The following is a 7,377-nucleotide window of genomic DNA, read 5'->3' as shown; positions in this document are numbered from 1 at the left end:
AACTGGAGATCTTCTAGCTGCTTCTGAACTACTCAGATTCAAACTCATCACAGTATATGAGCGCACAGGCAGCTGTAGGCTGTGGGGGACTTCAGAACACAGTGGGGCAAAAGGCTTGAACATGTTATCTCCTTTAGTCCATCCTGTCATGTGGATACTTTGGACACAATTACAGCCAGTGGGCTCTCTGATATACCTTATCATGAAGGTAGGCATTCCTTCCTGAAAGGCACTATGAGACAGGCAGGCACTGAGCTAATGACTCTCTTTCTACTATTCTTTTGGCGGGGGTTCAAGTAACTCTTCGATGTTAAACTCATTCTTCACACTCTTGTGTGTTCATATCCTACCCCCTTTACAATCTGCCTGCATCGCTGGGAAGGATACTTTACTGTTCATGTCCAGCATCCAGTCTTTAAATAGGTTTTACTTACAGAAGACTCTAATTTATAGCTATCAATTCTTTACACACCTCTGTCTACCTGATGAAGAAATGCTTTTTTGTCCAGTTAGTTTTGTTCTGAAATATCTATGCTGTACTTTAATCAAATAATTGAATCATCTCTCAGACTTCTATATGATAAATTAAACACACTGAACTTTTTACATCATTTTCTTTAATGACTTTCAGCTTTTTCAGTGTTTCTATTTTTTCAATATCAGTAGAAAAAGGAAGATGACCTGCACAGCGAAATTTGGTATTGGTCTCTGCAGAGGTATTGGTCCCTGTTCTCCCATGCCCTGCGCTGCTTGTGTATCCTTTGCTGTTGATGCATTGCAGGACTGCCAACTCCTCTTCACCACAAGATTCAATGGGAAACTTGTGCAGATCTGGTACATGACGACCCCTAATTTCCCTTAAAGTTTGCCACTATGGGGAATATAGTCTCCAATTACATGAAGTTGTACAATTTGCTCCTAGTAAGATGACTTTGCAAACTGTTTTTATTAAAATGCATTTATTTTACAAACAAACTATTCAATTTAGTCTCTCCACACTATTTATCACTCCAATGGCCTTTCTGTATGCTCTTTTTTTTATTTGCAATTTTATATTTACCTCCAGATCATCAATACAACTATTAAATTATGCCAGTAGCAGTCCCCCGGGGAACTCTGCTGGCAATATTGCCAAATAAAACCTTTCTCAAGAGCAGCCCCAGGAGCGGATCACCTGGTCTGCCACATTGCTCCCAAAAGTGATTTCAGAGTGATTGGACCAGCCTGATGCGAGACGAATTCCAGGTGAAGTCTGCCATAAGGGATTGCTCCAGGGTCCTCTTGTTACAAACTGTATGGATGAGGTTGTGTCAGATTTGTCTTGCTCAGCGTACTAGTTCAAAACTATCCCAACAGGCCTCATGTCCCTCATGTCTCCACAAGCCCTGCCTCAGGCCATACCACATATAACCTTATCATCTTCTTATAAAAACATCACTTTCAGGGGAATTCAGTGTGCTTCACTTTCCAAGAGGGCAGCTGTAGTAGCACTGGCTCTCAGACTGCTTTCCGTACTATGAAGGCTGAAAAGATAGAGCAAGAAAAGCCCTCTCTTGTGATGACCACCTCACAGACCATATCATTTGGTTCTTCTTTGTGTCTACTGCTTCCCTTCTGCTCCCTAGTACAGGTCTTTGGACAAAACCTCAGAGCACTGCCATGTCCACCCCTCTGGGGAATGCCTCGTGGCCCTCCTGCCTCAGCAGTTCTTCTGGCATGTGGTTTCAGTAAGTTCAGGCAAAACACCTCTGAAACAAAACGTAGCCTAGAGATGGAGGGGTCAGAATACGTATGATTCTTGTGGCAAGATTTGTAAGGATGGGTGGAGGTAGGTGAAGACCCAGTTTAAACCACTACCTGGCTCTATGGCTAAGACTATATGCCACGAAGGTGAAGTAAACACCCTGTGCTTGGCAGTCCTCCTCCCCACGAGAAAATGTCTGTCCATGTTTGGCGGTGGGTGAGAGGATACCAAGCTGGGAGGCTGGTAGAGTGGTCCAGCCTTGGAGGAGGAAAGAAGTTATCTTCAGGGTGCAGCCCCTGCCTCCTCCTTCCCCTGATCTCCTGTGGTCACAGTGAGAATGACATAAGCTCACCCGTGCAATGGTGCTGGGCCTGCCATGTCCCTCCCAGCTTGGACCTCCTTGTCAGCCAGACCCCACGCTAGGCATTGACTCCCAGATCCTGCTGTGTGGGTTGTGGGTGGATGCCTCTCGGGGACTGGCATGGGGAAGCTGAGGCAAAAAATTGTTTGGGCCAAGGGAAAGCAGGTAAAAGCCAGAAATTACAGTGACAGCTTTCAAGAGACTATCTGTCTTAGGTAGGAAAGGTACCAGTTTTATGAGGGTTCATGGAGGACTGTGCATCTTGTATGTGGTTGGTGTCATAGAGGCATGGAGGCAGGTCTAAGAGTAGAAAAAAGAGAAAGGAGGCCAGTCCTATGCTGGATTATTGGTGCTACGCTGCTGAGCATTGGCTTGGCATCAGATCTGTTCATGTGGCCTCTCTGGACCTGGCGACCCTCGCAATGGTAGTACCAGACTTGGTATTACAAGCGGCAGAACCACACCTTGCAACATAAAATACCTCATCTGAAATGGCCAACCAGCATTTTTGCATAAGGTGCAATGGGACACAAAGAGCACATCGCGGGGCTTGCTGGGTGTCACCACCTCATGAATGGCTGGGCAAATGAGTATGCCCCAGAGGTTGCAGATGTCCAGAGTTCAGTCTGCAAACGTATCTGAAAATGGCTGGAGCAGGTAAGCAACGCCTGGTACAGCATAGATACACTCAGAGGTCGTGGAGGCTGATGTCAATGGGTGAGAAAGAGAGCTTGGCCTCACTGGGAAAGAAAGACTGAGGCATCATAAATCAGGCAAACTATGAAGGCAGCGGCGTTGCATGTGATTCTGCTGTGATAGCCAGCTATGACTCAGTGGTTGTGTTTAGAACAAACACTATTCATCACCACTGTTGTAATTGTGGTTTAGGTCTACCACAGACCTGATTTAATCTGCTATGAAGGCATGTCTTGAACCCAAGAAGATTCTCGGTTTCTATTTCCCATGTCTTTAGTCTGGAAACAAGGATGTCCGAGGTCATCCATCCTGTCTCAGGCATCCAGATAAAGCAGTATTCTTTAGAAAACAAAGTTACTGATTTATTCTAATAGAGTTAATTGCAACATATTAACTTTCACAGGAACAACCAGGTATGAAACAGCCAGGTGAGATCTGATCAATAGTACAGCTGGCCCAATCCTGGCAAACATCTTCTAAAGTGCACAGCAGCCCAGTGATTGTGGTACTGTTGTCCCAAAGTACCTCCTGGTGCTTCCAGGACTCAAGCACAGGTTTGCTCCTACTGTCATCTTGTAGAGGATGTTGCAGGAGAAAGTGCATGTTGTTGCTAAACCTAATAGAGAGAAGCCTCCATCTTTTCGCTTGCTAATGACAAACCCAGGAGCCGATCTACAGCTACATATACATCTTCTGATAATCCAGGATCTCTGTGGGCATCTTCATGTGTACAGAGAGGGTAGGAAAGGGCCACTGACTGGCACTGATCCTGCGGGTGGAGCAAAAGCCCTTCTCTTACAACATCTATGACTACAGCCACAGAGTGTGAGCAGAACATTCATCAAGCCACCAAACAATTTGTTCTTTGCATGGTACGTGACAGTGCTCACTAGATTCCTCCTTGCACTGGCCCTAGAGAAGGAGCAGTGAAGCACGCAAGGAACTGCCATTTCTATTTCTGGAATACAAAGGAGCTGCCAACACAAAATGTATTTCTGGAACCTAAGTGGTGATGACATGAATGTCACCTAAACGTAAAAAGGACCAGGGTTGCATGTCTGATGCTATGAATTTAGTATGCTTGCTGTTCTAGCAAGCATTTAGCAAGTCAAGCCCGTGGACAACTCTAACGGCTGTGACTGCTGTCATTAGTTGATCCTGTTACATAATACAGGTCTTGTCTTTTGTCAAATTCCAAAATGTACTTTGGGCCGGAGCAATGTTTCTGTAACTTTCTGTATATGTGAACCCCCTCAGGGCCTACCTGTCTTCCTGAGACTTCTTTGAGTAAGCTGTGTATTCATCCCTCCAGCCAAGGACCAGTGAACTACCAGCTGGTGGCAGCAGCAGCTTCTCCAAGATCAGGGTGTGAGGACTTGATCACAGTTCCTGGTGACAGTGTATGACAGAGTCTGTTAATATATGCTCCTCACTTTTAAGGAACTGAGCCATTGCCAGTAATCGTGCAACTAATCTAACTATTTTTTAAAGAATTTAGCTTTTCTAATCCTTTGTCACCCCCTTTGAACCTTTTCCATAGTAGCTTGGGATGTGTAATTGGCGCTGAGAAACACAAAGCTAAAGCATGCCTCTTACTATTGTGATGTCAATTATGATGTTAAGATGTTAGGAAAAAGGAGGAAAAGTTCATTACTGGTAAATGCATTGCAATTGACCTTTCTTATGGCTGTGTGCTGTAAAGAGGAAAATGCGAGAATGTGGTGAGACTTAAGGGAAGAGGAAGGTAAAGGATTGAGTGGAGTCAAAGCAAAAGTGTTTAGCAGGCATCAAGGATGAGGGTGTGTTGTTCTGGGATTCGAATGCAATCTTATGAACATCTTATACAAAGGTGCTAATACTTCCCCATCTTTACTAAAAGTACCTCACTGAGTGCCATTTTCAGTCACATCAGCCTTTTTTTTAAAGCTACATTACTCTGGCAGCACATCGTTTTTATCCCATCTACCAACGCACTCCTCTTTAACTTATCTACTTTGTAGGCTCCTCCAGATTTATGTAAAAATTCCTTATTGTTGACCCCTCAGCACATGACTTTGTACTTTCTGCTGCTGAACTTTACCCTGTTTGTGTCACTTCAGTTGAGCAAGAGGTCTGTTTTAAAACTACAGGAGCCAAAAATTATTTGATGGCACCATAAAATATTTGAGGCTAAATTACTGAAATTCCAGCATTCTGCCTTTAAAGTTGGACTCAATGGGTTTGACTGTCTGCCTGGGTGATCTTTGCCTGGTTCACACTGGCATCCACCTGTTACTTAGGTGGCGTAGAGTCTTAGTGCCTTTGGCTGGCTGGGGGCTAACGCGGCACCCTGAGCTGGTAATAATCTACATTTGTGTGTCCCCTTGGTGCTGTGCCCTGGTGCTGGAGTGCTGGAGTGCTGCTTTCAGGCTCAGGCGCTGTGCGCTGACTAGTGAAACAGGCCTGCCAGCAGCCCTTGACTTCATGAGGAGGGGACTGCAGCTGATGCAGGACACCTCTCAGACTCTTCTTGGAGTAAAGAGCCATCCGTCACCAGCTGGAGACTCTGCAAAAAAGGGGCTACCAAGGGATCAGATGCGTTATTGCTTGCCCCACAGTTAAAAGCAGGAGAGCTGTAAGGCCTTAGTGATGGCCCTGGTTCTCTGGTTATATGCAGGAGCCCAGAAAAGTTCATGATCTCAGAGCTTTAGAAATTCTAGCCAGAAAATCTAGAAAGTCACTGTCTGCAATGACAAGCAAGAATTTTTGCATCTGGAGTAGAATGACCATCAGATCATCGTCAGTCCTCCAACCATTCCATGAGACACAGCTGCCTCACTGAGCAGCTACAGAGTGACTGTAGAGGTTGTATTCTAAGAAAATGTGGCCAGATGATGTCAAGGCTGAAGGTGGAACAAAGTAAAGGATGCATTGCACTGTTATTTTGGCAAAAAAAATATTAGTGATTTCTATGCTTTACAGTAAGACTTTTCTATGGATTACACATGAGATGGTCACTTTTGACACAAAGTTCCATGATTCAGAATTCCTGGATGCAAATCTCTTTTAGTCAATAAGTATCAATACATAAAGGTGAACACCATGAACATAAAAAGCCTCTCCTGAATATTTCCAATGCTGTACAGACTTAAATAGCTGACAATCACATTCTCCAGGGATATTGTTGGACTCACTCATTCTCAAAAGCTGTAGCTGTGATATAATGGCTATTCATTTACCTCATTTATTCATTTGCCCAGGTATCCTTTGCATTTACCTGGGCTTATCATCATCCATGGAGTGGAGGTTACCTCAAGCCTTTTGTTTAGATAACTCGGTGAAAGAGATTTGAAATGCCAGATGGACTTCTGACTCTGAGAGGAAGTAACTTCGGAGGATGTGTCAACAGTAACGTAGAGACCACACATGCAGCTCTACAGGCTTTTACATTCCAGGAGTGAACACTTTTGTGTCTTTCTTCCTTCTTGATGTTTGTTGCTGGACATGCCTTTCCTCTGGATATTCTTTTAAAAACAAGTGATGTTGTCACTTGGGAGGATGAAAGGAGGCAGACAAATAATGAATAATCAAAGATGCCCAGAGATACGAGTAAGCATCGGGACAACTCTGTCAGGCAAAGGAGGGAGAGAGGAATAAATGGCTTGCGTGTTGAAAGTGTCTGTTTGCAGGTTTACAAAGAATATGCTAAATAAAACTCCATTTGACTCTGGGAGGGAGGCTGTGTCCCATGCTACAAAGGAGATCAATGGTGCCTACCAAGCTGACCTAGATAAATAACCCTTTTAGAGTTCCAGGTCCAGAGGCTGGACGCATAAACCCTAAGATTTCAATACCACGTATAACAACTTACCTATCTGCAGACCTGCAGAGGAAGGCAAAAAAAACTAGTAGAGGACAGATTATGCATCAAGAGGAATAAAATAAAATATTTCCTAACTCCAATGGAAGCCCTGAGGCATGGAATTATTATAAGTATAATGCAAAATGACAGTGATCTAATCTATTTTCTCACACATTTGGGAATACTGACACATCAGATGCCCAGGGACTCATAATATAAGCTTAATTTTCTATCTTCAGGCGTTTTCCTATTCTATTGTGTTGCACAATTATGTCCATAAGCTTCTCAGGCTCCATCCTACAAGACTGAAAGCTGCTGCTTCTAGTGCTCAGAAGAGTATTTGAGCCCTTCATTCATCAGATAGCTGGAAGCCTTTAGATTTCCAGTCCAAATGTATTCAGGATTACTCACTGTACAGCCATTTGATCATGTGATGAAGTCAATATCCCTCTCTGACATTTACTTCTCAAATATATTTATAAAGTGCTGCCACACCCCTATTCAGTCTTTGCTGGGCTATACTAAACAAGACAAGGTCTTCTAATTCTCCTTAGAAGATGTGCATTTTGTCTTCCTAATCACCCTAGAAATGTTTCTTTGCACTTGTTCAATTTAAGCTATGTCTTCTAACACACTCAGGCCTTAAAATTCTGCTGCATTTAAATGGAAGCAAACAATATTAGGACAATATTAAAAACAATTTTAGGACAAGAGGAAACGGGTTCAAGTTATGTC

Source organism: Larus michahellis, chromosome 2 (genome assembly GCF_964199755.1).
Source record: "Larus michahellis chromosome 2, bLarMic1.1, whole genome shotgun sequence".
NCBI classification, from domain to species: Eukaryota; Metazoa; Chordata; class Aves; order Charadriiformes; family Laridae; genus Larus; species Larus michahellis.
This window is presented reverse-complemented; position numbering follows the sequence as displayed.